The sequence below is a fragment of the Heteronotia binoei genome, chromosome 13 (genome assembly GCF_032191835.1).
Source record: "Heteronotia binoei isolate CCM8104 ecotype False Entrance Well chromosome 13, APGP_CSIRO_Hbin_v1, whole genome shotgun sequence".
NCBI lineage: Eukaryota > Metazoa > Chordata > Lepidosauria > Squamata > Gekkonidae > Heteronotia > Heteronotia binoei.
The window spans coordinates 16,010,925-16,033,104 of NC_083235.1; the positions used below are offsets into that span (position 1 = coordinate 16,010,925).

The 22,180-nt window shown below is 44.8% G+C and overlaps 1 protein-coding gene across 3 annotated transcripts in view; it reads right to left on the minus strand.

The window, feature by feature from the left end:
- Positions 1 to 22,180, minus strand: part of SYN1 (synapsin I) — a 294,037-nt gene that overhangs the window by 15,026 nt on the left and 256,831 nt on the right. The gene's annotated exons all lie outside the window — the stretch shown is intronic.

Genomic DNA, 22,180 nt, shown 5'->3' on the forward strand with positions numbered 1-22,180 from the left:
CCAATAAGCTAGAGAGTTAGGAAAACAAAATGAAATGTTTGGAAGACAGCTGTGCACAGCTGTGCAAGGGAAAACAGACCCAAGTGCATGGTCCCATTCACACATGGATGTACATCACTTGATTTCTTGACCGGCAAGCTAACTGTATGAACTAATTTTGGTAAAAAGTATGACGTCCACTGGTATTTATTTTTATTTATTTATTTGTGTTGTTCATCTAGACCTCCTTTCTCACAGGGACTCAAGGCAGATTACACACAGTGACCCAGTGCAGTCACAAAAAAACAAGACAATTAATAACCAATGCATTAGGATTGTAGAAGTCTGGAACCACCAGAAAGAACCGAAAGTAGCATAAGTATTAGCAGGACACATCAAGTGGCACAGAAATTACATAAATAGGATCTTACTTACAGTAAGCTAAACACAGTGGTATAGACCTCAATCATTTATCCCAGCAAGTTTCTAAAACCATTTTGGCCAGTTCCGCAGGGCCTGTAAGACAGCCCTCTTCCGGCTGGCCTATAATTAACTGGCATTAGAAATTTTATAGAAGGTTCAGTCTGGTATTTTGATAGATCGCTGTTTAAATGTTTTAGTATTTTACTGTTTTAACTGTTGTAATTGATGTATTTTAAATTTAAAATTCTATGTTAGATTTTATATGTTGTGAGCCACCCTGAGCCACTTCGGTGGGAAGGGCGGGATATAAATTGAAATAAACTTTTGTGCAATGCAGCTCCATTATTAGCACAGAAAAGCCCTTCTGAATAGTTAACTTTTTAAATTCTCTCTTTTTAATTAAACTTTTTTTAAAAGAACAGCACCAATATACAAGAAGTGCAGTCAAATATTCACAAAATCTTAACCCTTTAAATTCCCCCTTCCCCCCAGACTAGGGTTGCCAATCCCCAGGTGGGGGCAGCGGATCCCCCGGCTTGGAGGGCCTCCCCCCGCTTCAGGGTCATCAGAAAGCAGGGGGAGGAGAGGGAAATGTCTGCTGGGATTCCCTATGGAGATTTATTCCCATAGAAAATCATGGAAAATTGATCTGCGGGTATCTGGGGCTCTGGGGGGGCTGTTTTTTGGGGTAGAGGCACCAAATTTTTCGTATAGCATCTAGTGCCTCTCCCCAAAATACCCCCCAAGTTTCAAAAAGATTGGACCAGGGGGGCCAATTCTATGAGCCCCAAAAGAAGGTGCCCCTATCTTTCATGATTTCCTATGAAAGGAAGGAATTGAAAAGGTGTGCCGTTCCTTTAAATGTGATGGCCAGAACTCCCTTTGGAGTTCAATTATGCTTGTCACAGCCTTGATCTTTGCTCCACCCCAATTTATTTATCTATTTATTCCGGGATTTATATCCCGCCCTTCCCACGAGTGGCTCAGGGCGGCTCCTGGCTCCACCCCCAAAGTCTCCTGGCTCCACCCACAAAGTCCCCAGATATTTCTTGAATTGGACTTGGCAACCCTACCCCAGACAAAAACCTATAATAGCACATCTATCCCATTATCCTTGGATCAGGTTCACGCAGGCAAAGTTCAAGAAGTAGATACAAGATGATCAACATAAAGCTGCAAAATAAACTCCCTATACAGAGAATACATACTGACACGTTCAAAAGAGGCTCAGCTTATAGAGTGCATGGAATGTGCGGGATGAACTAACTTCCCAGAAAAGGAGGGCGAAGGGAAAAGGGGGGGAAACAAACAAACAAATATATACACAATAAAGCCAAAGTGCAATAGTAAAGGAGTGTCACTGCTTTTAGAAAAATATCAGATTATGATAAAATTGGGTTTTTTGGCAAAATGTCAAGGTCAGAGAGGTATGTAACAATAGAAAACCATAGCTTCACGAAGGCTTCCTGGTATCTGGATGTGTGTGCTGGAGAACTGTAAGAGTATATTTTCCCAAGAATAAAATAGTCCCAGAATCAGATTCTCCATTTATTGACTGAGGGCATTGCGTGGTTCTTCCAATGTTTTGCAAGGGCCAACCTTGCCACTGTTAATAATAGCGCAAATCCTTCCATTGAGATTTTATTTTGCGGCTTTCCCAGCCACCAAACTAGGAGAATAGTTCACTTTTGAGTAGTCTGTGGAAGGCCAGGGGGGTGGGAGTTTTCCTGACCTCCTTGAGCAGACTGTTCCTGGAAGCTACAACGGAGAAAGCATGTGTGTGGGCATTTGTTGATTTTGCCCATTGGCAACTTGGCACCCTCAAATATGACATGACCTCATCCTTCTATTGATCACATTTGATCTGGGACTGTTCCTTCCTGCTTTCCTTGACATGCCTTTTGTCTAGTGTGATAAGCTTACATGTCTCCATCTGCTTCGAGGCAAGGATAAGTGACAAATATCCAAGAACATTTTATGGACTATACTTTAAAAAAAAATGTTTAGTTGTACTTTTACGGAGCTGCTTCCTACAGGGAACATGGGAAATATCAACGGCAGCCCCATCTACTTGCATGTATCTGAAAGACTCTGAGGCTGGCGCCATTGTTCCCTCTGTGAGCAAAAATACTACTTTGTGAGCTACTGGCATTAAAGCTGTGAGCTGCTGCATAAATTAGTTTGCTCTGCGGCCATCCTTCCGGAGCTAAGATAAAAATGTGTGAGCCAGGGTCTAAGGAGCTGTGAGCTAGCTCACCCTAACTCAGATTAGAGGGAACACTGGGGTTTCAGATGCAGATCTGTCATTCACTATGTCCATATTTACTGCAGGGAACACCAGCATATGGTGAAATACCAGCATATGCAGGAACTCCTTTGCATATTAGGAGGATTGGCTACATCAAGGGTGTGTGGCCTAATATGCAAAGGAGTTCCTGCTACAAAAAAAGCCATGAGCATACATATGGAAAACTCAAAACCAGCCATGATTATAGTGCTGCACTCAGATGGAAGACTGTCTTCCCTGATGGGTGCCGTGGTTTGAGGAGGAGGCTGACGAACTGGAAAGGATTAAGTGGAGAAATAAGTGAATAAGCAATGGCTTATCTATTCGGTACATGATTATGAAAGGTAAGAAAGAAAGGAGGCAATGAAGAAACAGATCTGTAGAAACTAAAGGAATGTGTAAAAGAATGTGGGTGTATCTGGACTTGTTGCGCACTGTGGATCCATGACAATCTGAAACATCCGTCAACGCATTTCTAAGGTGTCTTGCCTGTACAGACAATATATGGAGCTTAAGTGTAGGCGTGTGATGTAATGTGGTGTTTACTGTACAGCATGCATTTGGAGAGGGAGAAATATCCTCTCCTTATCATGGTTCAGGTATGCAGAGCTGGCTCGAGAGAGTGGCAAAGTCAGGCATTTGCAAGGGCCTGGAGTCCAGCAAAGGCCCAGCTCAACTACGTCAACCTGATCAATCTTTCATCCTTTAAGGTTTTAAAGAACACATGAAAAGCCCTGCTGGATCAGACCAGCGGAACATCTAATCCAGCATCCTATTTCACACAGTGGCCAACCAGTTCCCCTGAAGGGGCCAACAACAGGACTCAGAGGCCAAGGTCTTCCCTTGATGTTGCTTCCCAGCACTAGCATTCAGAGATGTATTGCTTCTTATTAGGGTTGCCAGGCCGGTGTTGGAAAATATCTGGAGATTTTGGGAGCAGAGCCAGGAGAGGGCAGGGTTTGGGGAGAGCCGGGACCTCAGCATAGTACAATGCCACAGAGCCCACCCTTCAAAGCAGCCATTTTCTGCAGGGGAACTGATCTCTGCCGGTTGGAGATCAGTCATAAAAGCAGAACATTTCCATGCCCCACCTGACGGTTGGCAACCCTACTTCTTATGAAGGTTCCCTTTAGTCATTATGGATAGAAGCTGTCGATGGACCTACCCTCTCCTTTTAAAGCCATTCATGCTCGTGGCTATTGCTATGTCCATTGGCACTGAATTACACAATATAATTACAAGCAGAGGTTAGAAATATTTCCTTTTTGTCTATCCAGAATCTACTGCCCACAAACTTCATTGTTTCCCCCCTGAGTTCTAGTAATATGAGTATTATGGGCTGAGAAGGTGCCAGAAAAAATATGAGGGGAAAAAATAGCTTGCACAACCCATTGTCTTCATCTGGATGGGTCAGACTAGCTTGATTTAATCTGATTGCAAAAGTTAAGCAGGGTCGAATTGGATAGGAGACCACCAAGGAAGTCCATAAGAACATAAGAGAAGCCATGTTGGATCAGGCCACTGGCTCATCCAGTCCAACACTCTATACACACAGTGGCCAAAAAAACCCAGGTGCCATCAAGAGGTCCATCAGTGAGGTCAGGACACTAGAAGTCCTTCCACTGTTGCCCCTCCCAAGCACCAAGAATACAGAGCATCACTTGCCACAAACAGAGAATTCCAACACTATGCTGTGGCTATTGTTGGATCTCTGTTCCATATGTTTATCCAGTCCCCTTTTGAAGCTGGCAATGCTTGTAGCCACCGCCACCTCCTGTGGCAGTGAATTCCATGTGTTAATCACCCTTTGGGTGAAGAAGTACTTCCTTTTATCCATTCTAACCCAACAGGGTTAGTCCAGGGTTGCTATGCAGAGGCAAGGAATGGCAAACCATCTGTGTTCACTTCTGCCCTGACTTGATGGCCCAGTTTAGCCTGATCTCATCAAATAACCAGGGTCAACCCTGGACTGTATTTGGATGGGACACTACTAAGGAAGTCCAGGGTGACAACAGAGAGGCAGGCAATGGCAAACCACCACTGTTTGTTTCCTGCTTTGAACACCCTATGGGGTCACCACGTCAGCTGCAGCTTGATAGCACCTTATACGATTCCCACCACCAGAAGATGCTGCTTTCTGTTTTAGACAATCCACTGAAGAGGCCATGACCACCAGTTAGGTCATCAGCGACCTTGCATTTTTGTCAATAAACAGATGTTACAGCTAAAAAGCAAAAAAGAATAAGTCAGCAGTATTCTGAACTCAGAAGTAATCGCATCCTGCTCTATTTGGGGAAGTAGGGTGGCACAAAGCAATGCTCTTTTGATGAGGCCTCGTTCGTGTGAGCCCTTGTCATTGTGACTCACACACAATGCCAAGTGACTTTGAAAGCACAAAAGGAGGAAGTGAAACTATGTCCCGGAATTGCCAAACGGTCGCCCAAGAAATTTCAAAGGGTGATCCCGAGGGATGACTGAACGCTAACTACGCACATGCCACTACGGCAACCCCTAACAACAAAAGCTAACAACAGCACCTCAGTTCAAAATTGCATCGCAAGCATTGCAAACAATGCTTGTGAGTCAGGCAGGGCTGCCTAAGTGTTTCCAATGATTCCACAGCAACATCCATTACTAGGGATGGATCAATCGGCAAGTCATGGGGCAGATTAAACCCCACAGTGTTGGTTAGGGTGAAAAGAACCCTGGATGGTTCATGTAAAAAAAAAAAGATTAAAATAAAATAATTGGAATGTTTCCGTTTATATCAGTTCTTCTAAAACAAAAGCTACAGTTAATCAACAATCAGTGTCTCTTTTTGATTAAAATTACATCTGAACTTAATTAAAAAAACCAAACGTATGAGATTGGATCTACCCAGCTTTTCTGCTAGTGAAAATGAATGGAAAGGTCTCTGTTGACCGCTCCAAAAAGGTTATGCTGGGGATCATAGACAAAAGTCATATGGGATAAATGACAAGGAAGATAATTCAGTGAGAGTAAGCAAAATAGCTGACTGGATCCAACTCAAGCATTTCTAAGTTGTGCCTAGTAACTACACGCCTTTTGCAATCATTTCAACAATCTAAAATTATAAATACCAGCCAAATAATGCAGACATTTACCTTCCAACTCATGTGGAACACTGAAAGCCAGTCCTTGTTTTTGGCTGAGATTACGGATTGCGCGGGGGGTGGGGGGATAATGGGGCATTGCATGTAGGCTTGCCAATCCCCAGGTCCCAGTGGGGGTTCTCCCGCTTTCCCAGGCTCCTTCCTGCTCCCAGTCAGCTGGCCGGCAGGGGGAAACCCCGCCCCCACAGCCACCATGTGCCTTTCCACCTCCAGAGGCTTCAGACTCCACTTGGAAAAGCTTCCTCTTGAGATGGTGGGTCTGTGTCTTTAAGGCTGAACAACGTGGCTGCTCCCAGTGGCTGTGAAAGCAGCCCAGACCCTTCGTTGGTCGCACAATCTCTTCAGAGGTTGTTTGCATAGGAAAGGTAAACTTGAACCTTTGGTTGCTCTGTGTTACTTTGAAGAAGTTGGAAGTTCAGCAACTCTTGAGTAGAGATGCCAATCCCCAGGTGGGAGTAGGCCCTCCTCCTCTTCAGAGTCGTCAAAAATGGAGGGGGGGAGGGAAATGTCTGCTGGGCACTTCATTATTCCCTATGGAGATCGAATCCCGTAGGGTATAATAGAGAATTGATCTGGGGGTATCTGGGGATCTGGAGGGGTTGTTTTTTGAGGTAGATACACCAAATGTTTAGCATAGTATCTGATAACTCTCCTCAAAATGCTCTCCAAGTTTCAAAAAGATTGGACTAGGGGGTCCAATTCTATGAGCCCCAAAAGAAGGTGCCCCTATCCTTCATTATTTCTAATGTAGGGAAGGCATTTAAAAGGTGTGCGGTTCCTTTAAATGTGATGGCCAGAGCTCCCTTTGGAGTTCAATTGTGCTTGTCACAACTTGCTTATGTCTCCGCCCCCTAAAGTCTCCTGGTTCCCCCCCACCCCCAAAGTCCCCAGATATTTCCTGAATTGGACTCGGCAACCCTAAGTGCATGGCATATATATATATCTGAGGAGAAGAGGCAGTCTAAAACAAAAAGGAGCACCAGAAAGAAGAAATATCTTCTACTAGGGTTGCCAACATCCAGGTGGGACCTGGAGATCTTCCAGAAATACAGTTGGTCCCCAGATGACAGAGATTGGAGGGGACAGGGGGTTGAGCAGGAACACACAGGAACACAGTTCTGGCTGTTTTGACATCGGGGGTGTGTGGCCTAATATGCAAATAGGTTCCTGCTGGTCATTTTCTACAAAAAAAAGCCCAAGTGGGCTGCATGGCATTATGTCCCACCAAGGTTCCTACCCTCCCCAATCTCACTCTTAAAAAAAAAAAAAAGGATTCTTTTCAGGGTCAGGAGTATTGGTATCTAAAAATATGCAATGTAATATGTATGATTTTCCAAAACAATACAAATACTAAAATATTTAAGGAAGTCAGTACATCCTCTGAGGTTAACAAGAGCTGTGTCTGGCCTTAAATTAAGCAGCTGGATTCTGCTACCACCACACAGATACAAAAAAGCTGATTTTCCCCAAGGTTGCTTTCCTGCCTTTGTGTGACCCAAATAGCCTCTATTTAGAGTCAGCAGTCAATCATAAACAAAACGGCAAGTGGTCTGGTGAGGGGATAAATTAGGAAAAGAAAAGATGGCCAAATCTGCTCCCCTCAATTTTAGCACAAGCAGAACAAGCTCATTCCAGACGTTTGCTCTGCTGATGCTGGGGTTTGTGTGTCTCGGTTCCATCTCCTCCCTGCAGCCCCACCCCACCATGGTATTTTGTTCAAAGAATTCCCTGAGTCTCTCAGCAAAAGTTTTTCAGGGGGTGCTGGGGGGGAGATGGAAGAAATCTACTTGTGCAATCTCCTTCCACTTAAGTCTGGCAGGGATAGAACCCTAAATGTTATTTTTTTTAAAATGGCCTATTTTTTATTATTTAAATCACGTTGGTTTCAGTGAGTCTATCCTGTCTGCCGGGAAGTTATTACATCGGGGAAGGGGAGTGTTATGTATTGGAACTGGAGTTTGGCCTTAGGGCCAGCAGAGACTTGGCTGAGCTGGAGACCCTAAAACAATAGCCACCTGGATTCAGGAAGGAGACCCATCAGGGATCGTTAGGCGAGCTATTAACCTATAGTTGTGTGTAATGGAATTATGGTAATGGGATTCAGGAAGGAGGCCCATCAGAGATCATTAGGCCAGCTATTAACCTATAGTCCCCAGATATTTCTTGAATTGGACTTGGCAACCCTATGGTAATGGGGTTTTGAGTGGAGAGGTCTGCATGCATATAAGCAGGGCTGTTGGTCCTGCCCAGCAGTTCTGTTCCTATCTCACTATGCTGAATCACTGAATAAAGAGCTGAACTCACTATCTCTTGGGCGTCCTCATGCTTTGAACCCAGTACATTTTAGGGAGTCTCCTAGTCTGCCCAATCTGGATTGGGAAATTCTTGAGAGATTTGGGGGAAGATCCTAGGGAGGGCAAAGATGGGGGAGGAACTCAGCAGCAATGCGATACCATAGACTCTGCCCTCCAAACCTATCAATGTCAGTATGACTTTTGAGCTTTTTCTCTCCAGGTTTCGGAAAAGGGCAAGGGATGTTGTCAAAATAAAAATATGTGCTCATTAGATTCAAGTGCAATTGTAAATCCCAGATAATCAACAATATTTTGTGTAGAATCGCAACGGGTTTCTATATAATCCTTTTAATAAGGAAGATATACAAGGCAAGTCAATATTATATCTCTAGGTTGCAGAATTCCTTTACTACTGCTCTTCAGCAGAACTCTATGCCAGCATAAAATTTATAGGTCACCGAGACTCCTGGAATTTTTCCAAGTTCAGGGGCACCCTTAGGGCTTCACCTGTTACCTAGTTCTGCTTATTACAGATTGCTCTGGCTGATAATCCTGCTCCTAGTGTTTCCCTAGAATAAAGCTGTGGGAAGCTATGATTGGGTTCCACGTCCCAGGACGCGCCTTTACAGCATACACGTTCTGCATAAAGCCCATCATGCCGTCATCAGGTGTGACCATCTTTGCACATGAGTTTCATGCATGTGCATAGAAATTCTGTAACATATGCAGCAGCCCAAAGACAAAAACTGTGCATCATGGTCAGTATTGTCTATTTTGATTGACAGTGGCTCTCCAGGGTCTCAGGCAGAGGTCTTTCACAGCATCTGCTACTTGATTCTTATGACCAGAAATGCTGAGGACTGAACCTGGGACATTCTGCATGCCAAACAGATGCTCTACCACTGAGTCATGGCCCCTTTCCAAATACTTTTTAAATAAGGATGTGATTCTGGGGCACCATTAGGCAAAGGAACTGTCTGCTTTTGACACTGAAGTAGGGTTGCCAATCCCCAGGAGGGAGTAGGAAAACCACTGGTTCCGTGAAGCCAGCCTCAGAAAGCAAATGAACCAAACGAACCAAATGAAATAAGAATTCGTAACTTTTAAATCATATAATTAACAAACATAGAAAATCAAGCCTCGTGTAATAGTAAATAAAGCCTCATATCAAGTTCAAGACCTTTAGTGGCATAATAAAATAATAAATAAAAATACAAACTGGATCTAAAATGAAGGAAGCAATTAAGACAATGTCACAGAGAAAAAAAAAGAAAAGAAAAAATACTAAAAACAGAATTAATCAAATACTCATTGCCTTTTCCTAGATATAGAGTAACCCTTATACAGTACAATAGTCAAATACTCAGCCAAGCATATAAATATTAGAAATCAAGCCACATATACTGATAAATAAAGCCTCATAGAAGAACAATAGAAGGAACTTGCTGAAGTGGGAAACAACAACTTTCAAATAAAGTCCATTGATGCCCAATAGTAAATATGAAAATCCAATTCTTCCAAAGTCCTTTCCAAATGCAATTAAGCATGAAGATCCAAACGCAGCTATACACGAGAGGTACTTAGTGGATGGGACAGTACTCCATTGTCCCTGTTTCACAATTGCTTCTTCTCTAGCTGAACGTTTTAACAATCAAGATGTGGCAAGAATGCTTCAAGGCACTTCCAAATATCGGGTGCAGCATTTCATCCTCACAACAACCCAGTGAGTGAAGTAAGGCTGAGGGTGTGTAACTATGACTGGCCCAATGTCAACCGGTAAACTTCCATGGCAGAGTGGGGATTTGACCTTGGGTCTCTGAGGTTCTAGTCTGACACTCTTAACTCATTTGTTATAAGTGTTGAACTCATTTGTTATGAGGGACAGATGTGACATAAATGAGACCTTGCTGGGCCAGGCCATGTGTGTCATAAAATGTAATGCCAGGCAGCAGAGCTATAGACTTTATAAAGGACACAAACACAAAGATTTAAAAACTTGAAATAAATCATACTTAAAACATTAGCACTTGTTGGTCTTAAAGGTGCTTTCTTTGTATCTCTCCTGTGCAATCCAGGCTCTCTCAATTGCACAGCAGAGCAACTGAGCCAAGTCTTTGTTCCTTCTATTAGCTGAGGCTCCTTCCCCTCCTGGTCTCCTGGGGGAGGAAGGAAAAAGAGCTTCCTTTGAAGCAAGCTATCCCTCCCCTCCAAGGGAAGAGCCTCGGCCAATAGAGAAAACAGAGGTTTTGCTCTGGCTTCTGTGCAATTGAGCAAGTCTGGCAAAGCAAGCAGTGATGCAGAAGGAAGCAAGAGAGAGGAAGAAGGAAGCAGATGACAGCCAGTTGCTCGGGGGTCTGATAGGAGCCCTCTGAGGGCCTGGTTCGGCCCCTGGGCAGCATGTTTGACACCCCTGTTCTAACCACTACCCCACATTCACTCTGTGCAGAGAGAAACCCAAATTTCCTATCAAACATTACAGAGCTTCCTCTTCTAGCTTATCTTGTTCCATCTCCTCTGAGTTCAGGCACACAGCCTGAACACCACTGGGCTAAAGTCTATCTGTGAGTTAGCAGGAGAAAAACTCCTAGTTGTTCAGATCTGTGAGGAAGTCTGAACCTTTTATAAGAATCGAAACCCATCACCTAATCCCTAAATCACTAGTTCAAGGCTTACTGTGGGTTTGAGTACTAAGATTTGCATATACACCATCATATGTGACAAGTTATTTCAGACATGGACATATGGAGAGGTACTGGCTGAGTAAACACCAGGTGGGGCGAGGATTGTTATACATCAACAACATGGGTAGCTTAAATTAGAACTGAAATTAAATGCTGAAAATTTTGATCTTAAAATATGAGGTCAAAAAACTCAACATTCGACATTTTTGTTTTCTTCCCCCGTTCTAAAGGATGGTTCCTGGTTGGTTGAGTCAATGGAAGAAGTGCATGCAGAAAGTACAGCGTTTACAAATCAGCTGAATAATACTGGTAAACATTGACTGCTGCAACGTGACATTTCAGAATCTGTCAAATAGTGTCAATAAAAATCATTGTCAATGTATTTATTTAACTCACTGTTCTTAACAAAACAGCTCAAGGCAGGCTATCATGTTACTTAAAACCACAATTAAACTGAGATAAAAAGAATAGTAACAACATCACTAAAAAGGTAAAGTTAGTCCCCTGTGCAAGCACTGAGTTGTTACTGACCCATAGAGTGACATCATATCACGACATTTTCTTGGCAGACTCTTTATGGGGTGGTTTGTTATTGCCCTCCCTGAAAAAACAGGTTTACACTGAGGTGCGGCAAATCACGGGTTTGCCCTACGCAAAATGGCGGCGCAGAGCAACTGGTGCGAAATCGCCAGCTTGCGCCGCACAGAAACGGAAGCCTGCCTTGAAGCAAGGTGAGTGCGAAATCAGCCCGAGTCAACCTTGAGCCGGCTACCTGAACCCAGCTTCCACCGGGATTGAACTCAGGTCATGAGCAGAGCTTGGACTGCAGCACTGCAGCTTACCACTCAGTGCCACAGGTTTCGGTATAATGACATCACTACTTCCTACCATATAGCCAAGTTCACATAAATGCCCATTTCAGTAACTTGGTTTTGCGCAGCCTCTGAAAAACCAATGCTAAGGTCTTCCTGACATCTTCAAGAAGGCCATGCCACCATTGCTGAGAAAGCCCTGGAAAGAGCAGCTTTCTCACCTGTCTGCAGGCTGGAACTCGTAATGAGATGACAATGACTACAAAACATTCACTAAATGTCCATGCATTTGGGGAATATTCGTTATCAAAATTCATAAAGGATAATTTGCAGTTCTTTGCTACCGGAAGCACCTCTTTCATGAGTTTATTTTCTGACTCAAGGAGCAAGACCTGGATGGGGGGGGGAGGGCTGGACACTTAAGTTTGGGGTTATTTTAGTAAAAGAGATCAAAGCGTGTTCTGATCCCAAGGGTAAAAACAGGATAAGTTCCAAGCAGAGACAGGCTGACAGTTTTTAGCAAGATAGGGATTAACCACAGGCTGCACAGAGAAACAAGGAATTTCCCATCAAGACCAGACATTCCTCTAAAGGCTGCAATTTAAAACCCACATGTTAGCAAAATGTCGGTGTTTGTGGCAGACGTGATCCCAGACACCAAAGGAGTCCAGAAAACTAGAGAAGGGCACAGAAGAATAGCAAGTTAGTACAACATAGTCTTGGGAAAGTTGGAGAAAATAACCAGCCATTCGTCACAGAACACTGGGTCTTTGGCAAGTCACTCAGTCTGTGAAGGTGATGTCATGTACTGTGGTGTGTGATATAACTGGCTGTATCTAGGTCACTTGATAGCAGAGTCAGGTGGCCCAGGCTAGGGATGGAGTGACTGCAGTACCCTGTTCTAGTCACAGAAGGCAGTGAAAGCAGTGATGCATCAGTTAGAATCGTAGAGTTCGAAGGGACCTCCAGGGTCATCTAGTCCACCCCCTGCACAATGCAGGAAACTCACAAATACCCCCCCCCCCTCTAAATTCACAGCATTGCTGTCAGATGGCCATCTAGCCTCTGTTGAAAAACCTCCAAGGAAGGAGAGCCCACCACCTCCCGAGGAAGCCTGTTCCACTGAGAAACCGCTCTGTCAGGAAGTTCTTCCTAATGTTGAGCCGGAAACTCTTTCGATTTAATTTCAACCCATTGGTTCTGGTCCTACTTTCTGGGGCCACAAAAAACAATTCCCCTATATGACAGCCCTTCAAATACTTGAAGATGGTGATCCTATCACTTCTCAGCTGCCTCCTCTCCAGGCTGTTGGGCCTCTGACTTGGTGGAGCAGGGACCGGAATTTCCTGTATCCTCTCCAGCTCCACAGCATTATGCCCAGTGTGCCTATAATGTCATTATCATTCCTGAATAGCTACATCAGTGGTGCTCAGAGCAAAGAGCTTTCCTCCACTTCTAGGACATAGGAGGTACTTCAGAAGAACCTGGGAAGCATCACCATTGTACCTCCAGGGAACACCCATTTAGAAAGAAGTCATCCCATCATAGAAGGATGTCTTGCTTGGAACTTTGTGACATTTTGTGACTAGACCCAACTCCTGCGGCCATTGTGCCCTCTAAGCTGCAGAGTCTTGTGAGCAAAAATTCTACTTTGTGAGCTACTGGCATTAAAGTTGTGAGTTACTTCATAAATTATTGTGCTCTAGGGTCATCCTTCCTGAGCTAAGACAAAAATGTGTGAGCTGGAGGCTAAAAATCTGTGAGCTAGCTCACGCTAACTCAGCTTAGAGGGAACCCTGCCTGTGGCAGCCGTTTTTGGATTGGTGTCCCCATGGCAGACATTTTATTGTGGTTCCCACTACCTGTTCTCAAAATTCCAACATCGCTTGCAGGATCTACAAAGCTGAGAATTCCTGATTAGAAGAATGTAGTTTCATTTTTGAGAGTCTAGGCTAGCACATTAGAATTTTCTTATCCACTGCATCTCTTCACCAAGCTCTAGTGGCTGAAAAAACTAAGTCAGTTTAGCTCTTATTCCTAACAGTCCTGGTGGACCTAGCCTCCATGAATGCATCTAAATCTTTTGAGAGAAGCATGTCTGCTCATTTAGAGGGAGAGCCACTTGAATAGGTTCTAGCAGGGGTCGTTTTGTAGAAAAATAGGTGGCAGAGCTCATTAGCATAATTTATTAGTATATGCCTGCCCTCCCAGCCAAAAGCAACCCGATACAAAAAAGGAGACCCCCGGATGAGCAAGGCATGCGTCGGCTGGCTAGAGATCCAGCCAGCCCAAGCCGGCTTCGCTCACCTGGGGTTCTCCTGGGCCACCCCCGCCCCCAGTCAAAAGGCCAGCAAGCCACCCACCACCCAAAATCACAGAAGAAGACAACGACGACATTGGATTTATATTCTGCCCTCCACTCAGAGTATCAGAGCAGCTCACAATCTCCTTTATCTTCCTCCTCCACCACGAGCACCCTGTGAGGTAGGTGGGGCTGAGAGAGCTCTCTCAGAAGCTGCCCTTTCAAGGACAGCTCTGTGAGAGCTGTGGCTGACCCAAGGCCATTCCAGCAGTTGCAAGCGGAGGAGTGGGGAATGAAACCTGGTTCTCCCAGATAAGAGTCCGCACACTTCACAACTTCACCAAACAAAAAAAAAGTGGAGAAAGGGCAATGCAGGCTACTCCAGGGGATAATGGGGGCTGCTGGGGGCATGGCAAAACCCCTAGTGGCTGGCTGGCTGCCCGCTCTCCTACTCCAGGGATTGTTATGCAGCTGCACCTACTATTCGATGGACAAGGTAGGTGGGGAAGAAGAGGGGAAATCCTCAGGAAGGTTCAGGAGCTGCACTCCTGTGAGCTCCTGCTAAATCTGAGGCCTGGGTTCTAGATGAATCATTGTTTGAGTACCAGAATCAGGAGGCATAGCTTGGAAGGCAGGGCACACAGCTAAATTAGAGCCCAAGATAAGGGATGCGCTCCACTGAATTTACACAAATTGCAAGGGTAGCCCTGGTTTAGGAAAATCCTTTCAATGCAATTGAATTATCTGAACGCTTGAAAGCTCCCACGCTGCATCTCATTGACCCACCAGACCCCAACAGGAAGCTGTAGTCATGTTACATTTAATCGGTTTGATGTGGTAATAGCTGGAGCGAATTCGGCAGGCCAGAACCCATGCCTCGCAGCAGTCACTTCTGTCGAAAAGCATCATTTTGCAGAACGCAGCCGGCTGGCTCAGTGCGCGGCCTCCGCCTCGCCCTCTTCGCTTCCACTCAAAACAATGACGCCAAGACCGATGCCTCAGCTCCTTGTCACTCTGCGCACGTTGCTGTTCATTCTTCTGCCTCACACTGGCTCCGCTGTATCGAATCTGACGTGCTCTCTTCTGACGGGTGGCTTTGAAAACCAGCCAGGGCCAAAAAGACTGCTTGCTGTGCCGCCTCAAGGCTAGAGGGGAGAAAACATTCCAGACCATAGCCAGGAGATCTGCCAAGACTGAATGGTGGGAATGTATTTCTCAGCCTTGGGACTCCAAAGCAAGGGATGCTAGCCCTCTCTGGCTCGGTCCTACCCCACAAGGCTTGCACCAACCAACCAAGGGAAGTATGGGCATGGCTCTTTTTCTAGCAGGAGCTCCTCTGCATATTAGGCCACACACCCCTGATGTAGCCAATCATCCTGGAGCTTACAGCAGGCCCTGGACTAAGAGCCCACAACCACTGGGTACACCAAACTGGGAAAGAATTTGTGTGGGGTGTGTGCTATTAGAGAACGTAAATTACTTGGAGAATCAGTGCACTTCCAAGCTGAAATTCCCGAGGAGTGTCCCTTTCAGAACTTTGTATCACTTCTTGTGCACAAAGAAGAACATTGTCTACAGAATTACAACCTGATCCTTCTATTCCTTTGCTTCTGTTGTTTCATTTATATTTGATATTTCAAGCTTAATTTATCAGCAAGAAAATCTCCATTCTGTCCTTTTCCTTTTAGGAAACATGTCCGGATGAAACCCCACATCACCCCAAAAGCCTCTATAACAATTTCTCCAACTTTGACTAGAAAAGCCTCCCTCAGCCATTTAAGGCTGCAATTCTGTGCAGTTACATGGGAATAAACCCCATGAGATTCAGTGGGACTTACTTTGAGTAAATATACATAGGTTTAGGCTGCTGGAATTTAACAATATCACAAGTTTTATTATATCTCTCAGCATGGCTAGAGATTGCCCATATGCCAGCTGCATTTCTACTGTACAACTTAAATCTGTACATTTTCCCAATTTTTAAAATTGTGCAGCTTATATTTAGATATATTCCTCAACCAACTGTCAAACTGGAGAATTTTCAAGTTCCCCACCTTCTAATTTTCATAAGCCTCTTGCACCCTAGGCACCCTTATTTAGGAGCAAGTCCTAAGTCTTGAAAAGTCCTGTTTACTATGAAGTATCATATCTCATAGTATCATATCTCATATGACAGGACTATCTCTTGTTTTCTTGTTTCAAAGAAGTCAAACTTATTGGCACCAGATATGTGCCAAGCAAGTTCCCTTGGGAGATAGTTCCCCATCTTTTGTCAACAAAGCTAACAATAAGTGCTTTAATACCTGGACCTGTTAGTAGAATATATTACTAAACAAGGTTAGTAGAAGATATTACTAAACACTGAAAAGTCACAGTCCACTGACTTCCATACATCACTCCCTATGACTTTTACGCCCTCCATAAACAAATATATCATGTGCCAAAGAACTCTGGCAAATTTGAAGGGTACAGTCACAGTCAAACAGGTCCAACAGGAACCTTTGCTTTTGGGTACCGACAGCTTATATAACACAGTTCTTGAAATCCATTTGCTTAACTATTGGTAAATGTCACTTCAAACTACTGTCCCTATTCCGCATGTTCCATGCTGAGCTAATGACAGAGTTACATTCCCTTTCCAATCAACTGCCAACAGCACTCTCTTCTCTCCTTGGTAGGGTTGCTAAAAACTTGGAGATAAAATGTCCTTCCCTTTTAATGGAGGCTTAGTATGTGAAAATGGGCATGTGAAGGTTTTCAAGGCACAAAGCTAAGTAACATCCTATTAAGCCTTTGTTAAAGGTGAAGGACATCATTTTTTTTTTCTTTCCGGTAAATGGCAGTAAACTTTGGCAGTAAGGGTCAACAGTCTTTATATGCAGGGATTTTTTTAAGAAAAAGCCCAGCAGGAACTCATTTGCATATTAGGCCACACCCCCTGAAGTCACCATTGTTTCACACAGGGCTATTTTGTAGAAAAAGCCCATCAGGGACTCATTTGCACTCCCCCTGATGCCAAGCAAGCCAGAATGTGTTCCTGTGTGTTTCTGCTCAAAAAAAGCCCTGTTTATATGTTTCTAAACTCCATATTTCAGGGCTAAAACACTGATAAAAGCAACCCAATCTAATGTACAACATAAAATGTAATATAGATTGTTATCAATAAACTTACTATATCATCTGATCCCAAATTATCTAATTGTTTTACTGTTTTAATTTTGTTCATTTCATGTTGTTAGCCACCTTGAATCTTTGTAGACGTAATAAATAAATTACGTAATTTGTAACGTAATAAATAAATTATATATTTGGCGGGGGGGTGTTGACAGATCTTTATCTGGTACATCCAGTATTTTTGTTGAAACCATCTGGTAACCCTATCCTCAGTCTTTCTTTAATCTTTCTCAAGCTGGTTTGCTCTGAAGTTTTGAGAAAGAACGCATTAAAGCCAAGACAGCTGCTGTGTGAGCAGGAAAATTTGGATTTTCTGGGTGACATGACAGTCAGTTTTCCCTGATCCTGTCCCTGCAGTTCCTCCCCCTGCCACCAGGGGATAATTTATTTTTTAAAAATATGGCATTCAAATATTGTTATATCAATGTGCTATTGTAACGATAGGTGCAGCAGGTTCTCTGAATTCCCAGCTTTAATTTTTTTTAAAAAAAGAAGAAAGTCTCTCCCCTTTTCCCTTGTGGAAATACAAGGAGAAAAGGCATATATTTGCAAGGGAAGGAACTAGGGATGTAATTTTTAAAAAACAAAAGCTGGGAATTCAGGGAACCTGCTGCACCTACAATTACAAGAGGCTGATAACCCTGAAAGAAATAGGAAGGACTACTCCTGAGGAAGTTCATTGACGAAGTGAGCCTTTATCCGAGTGCTCATTGGACCTTTCTTGTAATATTGCAATGTGAGAATGGACCTTTCTTGTGCTGTTGTAATGTATAAAAAAGATTATATTAGGTTTTTCTAAAAAGCTGTTGCTAAACATTGCTAGCCAGTACATCCCAGTGTTCGTTTCTCTTATTGCTTACACCTATAGTTACAACAGTATAGCCATGGCTTTTTTGGTAGAAAAAGCCCAGCGGGAATTTATTTGCATATTAGGCCACACCCCTGATGTCACCATTGTTTCACACAGGGTTTTTTATAGAAAAAGCCCAGCAGCAACTCATTTGCATATTCAGTCACACACCCTGACACCAAGCTGGCTGTAACTGTGCGTTCCTGCTCAAAAAAAGCCCTGAGTATATCGATGCAATAATATTCTAGTGCTGTTAAAAAGAGCCTGCAAAAGCCCTACTGGGACAGGAGCGGGCGGGTAGCTACTTTCAGGAGATCAGGACAGGGAAACCGTTGGGAAACTGCAGTGTGGAAGCCCAGTAGCTGCTGCACTTAAATCTGCAGTCACACCAGCAATGGGAAAACCACACAAAATCCTGTCCCTGCGTGGAAGACACCTGTATTTAGCAGTGTGTCACAGCTTCCTCATTCCTCTGACCTGTCACTCCCTGGACTATGCACCTGCTAACCAGAGATAGCAGACCAACACAAGAGGAAGCTGTATATATGACTGCAAATAGAAAAAGCACTAGGCTCACGGCTAATTACTGCAAAAAATAAAATGATTTATACACAATAAACGTGAAAAGCTAAACCACACCAACAATTTACATGCACAAAATGTTGCAAATTCACAATGTTGACTTGAACCAAAAGTCATTCCATCGTGCCGCTCCACTGGCAAGAAGCAAATTTCCCAGTGGGAAATTCACACTGATTTTTTGAGTCAAACATGCATACCTGGCGTCTCTGACTGCTCAGAACTGTCAGAGACACCAGCTATGTATGTTTGACTTGAAAAATCAGTGTGATTGTATCACTAGAAATATAGTCCCATTTAGTTTGTTTGCGCCAGATGAAGCATTTTGGGAAATGGACTGTTTACCAGTTCACCGTTGTGCTAGTTTTCATCTTGGGGACAACAATATTGGAATGCATCATAAGGAACTGTGTACACAGTCGCCTTTGACTCCACGCAAGCGAAGAGGAAAAGAAACAGAGCGATTGCTCTTTAAACCACCAGCAAATTCGCTTGTTGCCAGTGGAGCTGGTTCAAGTCAACATTGTGAATTTGCAACATTTTGTGCATGTAAATTGTTGGTGTGGTTTAGCTTTTAATGTTTACTGTGTACAAATCATTTTATTTTAATTAGCCGTGAGCCTAGTGCTTTTTCTATTTTCAACCAGAGATAGCAGGCAAAAAGGGTTTTGCCCCTTTAACAGAGGCTTAATAGGATGTTATTTGCCAGGTGATGTTATTCCCTGTATCATGGGAAACCTCAATTGCCCATTTCCACACATTAAGCCTCTGTTAAAAGGACATGACACATTTTCTCCAGGTTGCTGCCAACCCTCTCAACTTGCCAGCTCTGGGTTGGGAAATTTTTTTTTGGGGGGGGGGGGCAGTGGAATTTGGGGAGGGACCCCTGAAGGGTATACTGCCAATACAGCTCACCCTCTGAAGCAGCCATTTTCTCCTGGGGAAAATCTTGGTCACCTGGAGATCAGCTGTAAGAGCAGGAGATCTCCAGGTGCCATCTGGAAGTTGGCAACCCTATTTTATGAGGCCCAGCACCATCTACCATGTACCCCCAACAGCACTAGGGGAAAGGATGTAGATCAACAGTGAATGGGGCAGAAGCAAGGAAGGAAGGAGAGGAGACGGAGGAGAAGAAGAGGAGGAGAAGAGGGGGAGAAGAAGAAGGAGGAGGATTGGATACCCTGCCCTTCACTACCTGAAGGAAGAACAGTTTACAATCTCCTTTCCCTTCTCCTCCCCACAACAGACACCCTGTGAGGTAAGTAGGGCTGAGAGAGCTCTGACATAACTGCTCTTGAGCAGAGCAGCTCTGTGAGAACTTGTGGCTGGCCCAAGGTCACATCAGCAGATGCACGCGGAGGAGTGGGGAGTCAAACCCGGTTCTCCCAGATAACAGTCCGCGCACTTAACCATGACACCAAACCAGATGGTTGGAGATCCCTGATACTGGGCAACTCTTGAGGAAGGAGCGCTGGGCACTGACACACTGCATATTTCCCGCTTCCACAACACACGCTCAACTGAGAACAGTGTTGGTGTGTGCCAGGCAGTACACATCAGGCTCTGCACTCAAGTACAGTATTAGCTGTGGAAAGAATGGGGAGAATTAGAGGCATTATTCTGAGAGGCAGAAGTTCACGGGCCGGTCAGCCAGGATTGCAGCAAGGAATGAGACATAATGCTATGGTGCTTTGGTTGCGTCACACCGGGCCATCACCCTGACCCCATCAGCGGGCTCAGGCAGAAGCCCACAGTTACATACACAAAGATCAGGCGAGTCTCCTTTCCCCAGCCTCCACCCCCCTTCTGCTGTCAGTATCCCATATTTGGTCTCTGTGCATCTGGAGATTCCCTCCCCCCGTTGCCGGCTGCCTCACCCCACCTACACACCCCAGCCCTCCGCTCTTCCGATCTGTTGCAATGCCACCTCTGAGCCCCCTAATGAGGGCTCCCCGCCCTCAGAAGGGGGAAGTGGCGTCTGTTTCCAACTGTGTCCTGGCTCCGGGCCCAGCCTTACTTTTCCATTTATCCAGAATCCTGGCTAGCCGGCCCCTCCATTCTAGGCACCAGTTCCAGGAACAATGGATCGTTCAGGGAAAGTTAACCAACCCCCACACAAATACATCCTTTTTCACTCTCTCCCCTGAGACGGCTATTCCTTCCCACGCCCACCAGCACACTGGGTTCAGCTGACATCCTTCAGAGCTTCAAATAGCCAAATGAGCTTTCGTTTTCTCTAACCTCACGGCCCACCCAGAGCCAAGATTAGAGCTTCCAGTGCCTGGTTTCAAACCCAAGCAGGTCTAACCCACAAAGAAGCCAAGAATAGAATCCAGGAGTCCTGGCCCCCTGTCCCAAGCTGTGACCAGTTTATTTGTTTAACATTTACACCCTGCTATTGAACACCCCTCTACTCTCACAAAGAAAGAGCCCAGTGGCGCAGAGTGGTAAAGCTGCAGTACTGCATTCTGAGCTCTCTGCTCATGACCTGAGTTCGATCCCTGTGGAAGCTGCGTTCAGGTAGCCGGCTAGAGGTTGACTCAACCTTCCAACCTTCCATCCTCAGTAAAATGAGGACCCAGTTTGCTGGGGGGAAAGTGCCAGTGACTGGGGCAGGCAACGGCAAACCACCCCGTAAAACATCTGCTGTGAAAATGCCATGATGCAACATCACCTCAGATTTGGAAATGACTGGTGCTTGCACAGGGGACTACCTTTACCTTTTTTACTCTCACAAAGCCATTCATATTCCTTGCTGTTTCTTTAGTTGCTGAGCAGAACTCATCAACTTTGACTCAGGGGTAAAATCCATTGAGAGCTGGATGGATCTCTGAATGATATTCAAGCCCATTTTTATTGGTACTAACATAGCATTGCCTTCCTCCAGGTGGGCCCTGGAGATCTCCTGGAATTACAACTGGACCACAGAGATCAGTTCCCATACAGGAAATGGCTTTTGGGAGGACTGGATGAGCTCTATAGCATTATATCTCATTGAGGTCCCTTTGCTCCCCAAACACTACCTTCCCCAGGTTTCATCCCCAAATCTTAAGGAACTTCCCAGCTTGGAGTTGGCAACCCTACAGGAGACCAAGCTCAGATTGTTATTTCAGCACTAGAGTTGGAGGGTTGAAGAGAGAAGAGTTTTGAAGGGGAGAAGGGGAAGAGCGTTCAAACATGCAGGGCTTTTTTGGTAGAAAAAGCCCAGCAGGAACTCATTTGCATATTAGGCAGGGAAAACCGGCACACGTCAGCTGGAAAACGAGTGCAGAAGGCTGGCTGCTCAGCTCCTATGCCCCTCTGGCCTACTCGCTGCTGCTGCCCCCAGTGCTGATCGTGAGTGTGCCGGAGGAGGAGGCGCCGCAGGGGGAGATGGGGGCGGCAGCCGCTGCAGCAGTGTTTTACGCCCCCCCCCACCTAATTTATCCACTGGGCCCACCCACCAAATTTTTTCTGCCTCCTTCTTCCATTATCCTAGTAACATGGGAGCCACCGCAGAGCTGCACATTTCTGTGCTGGTGTGATAATGCCAAAAGTCCCAGGTGACATGGGCTGCATGCCCAAAGTCCCAGGAGTCACCAGACAGGGCAGAAAGTTAACTCCTCTACATTTGACTTTGTCCTGGAATCTCAGCTTGGTGGTAATTTACACTGACATTCTGAGCA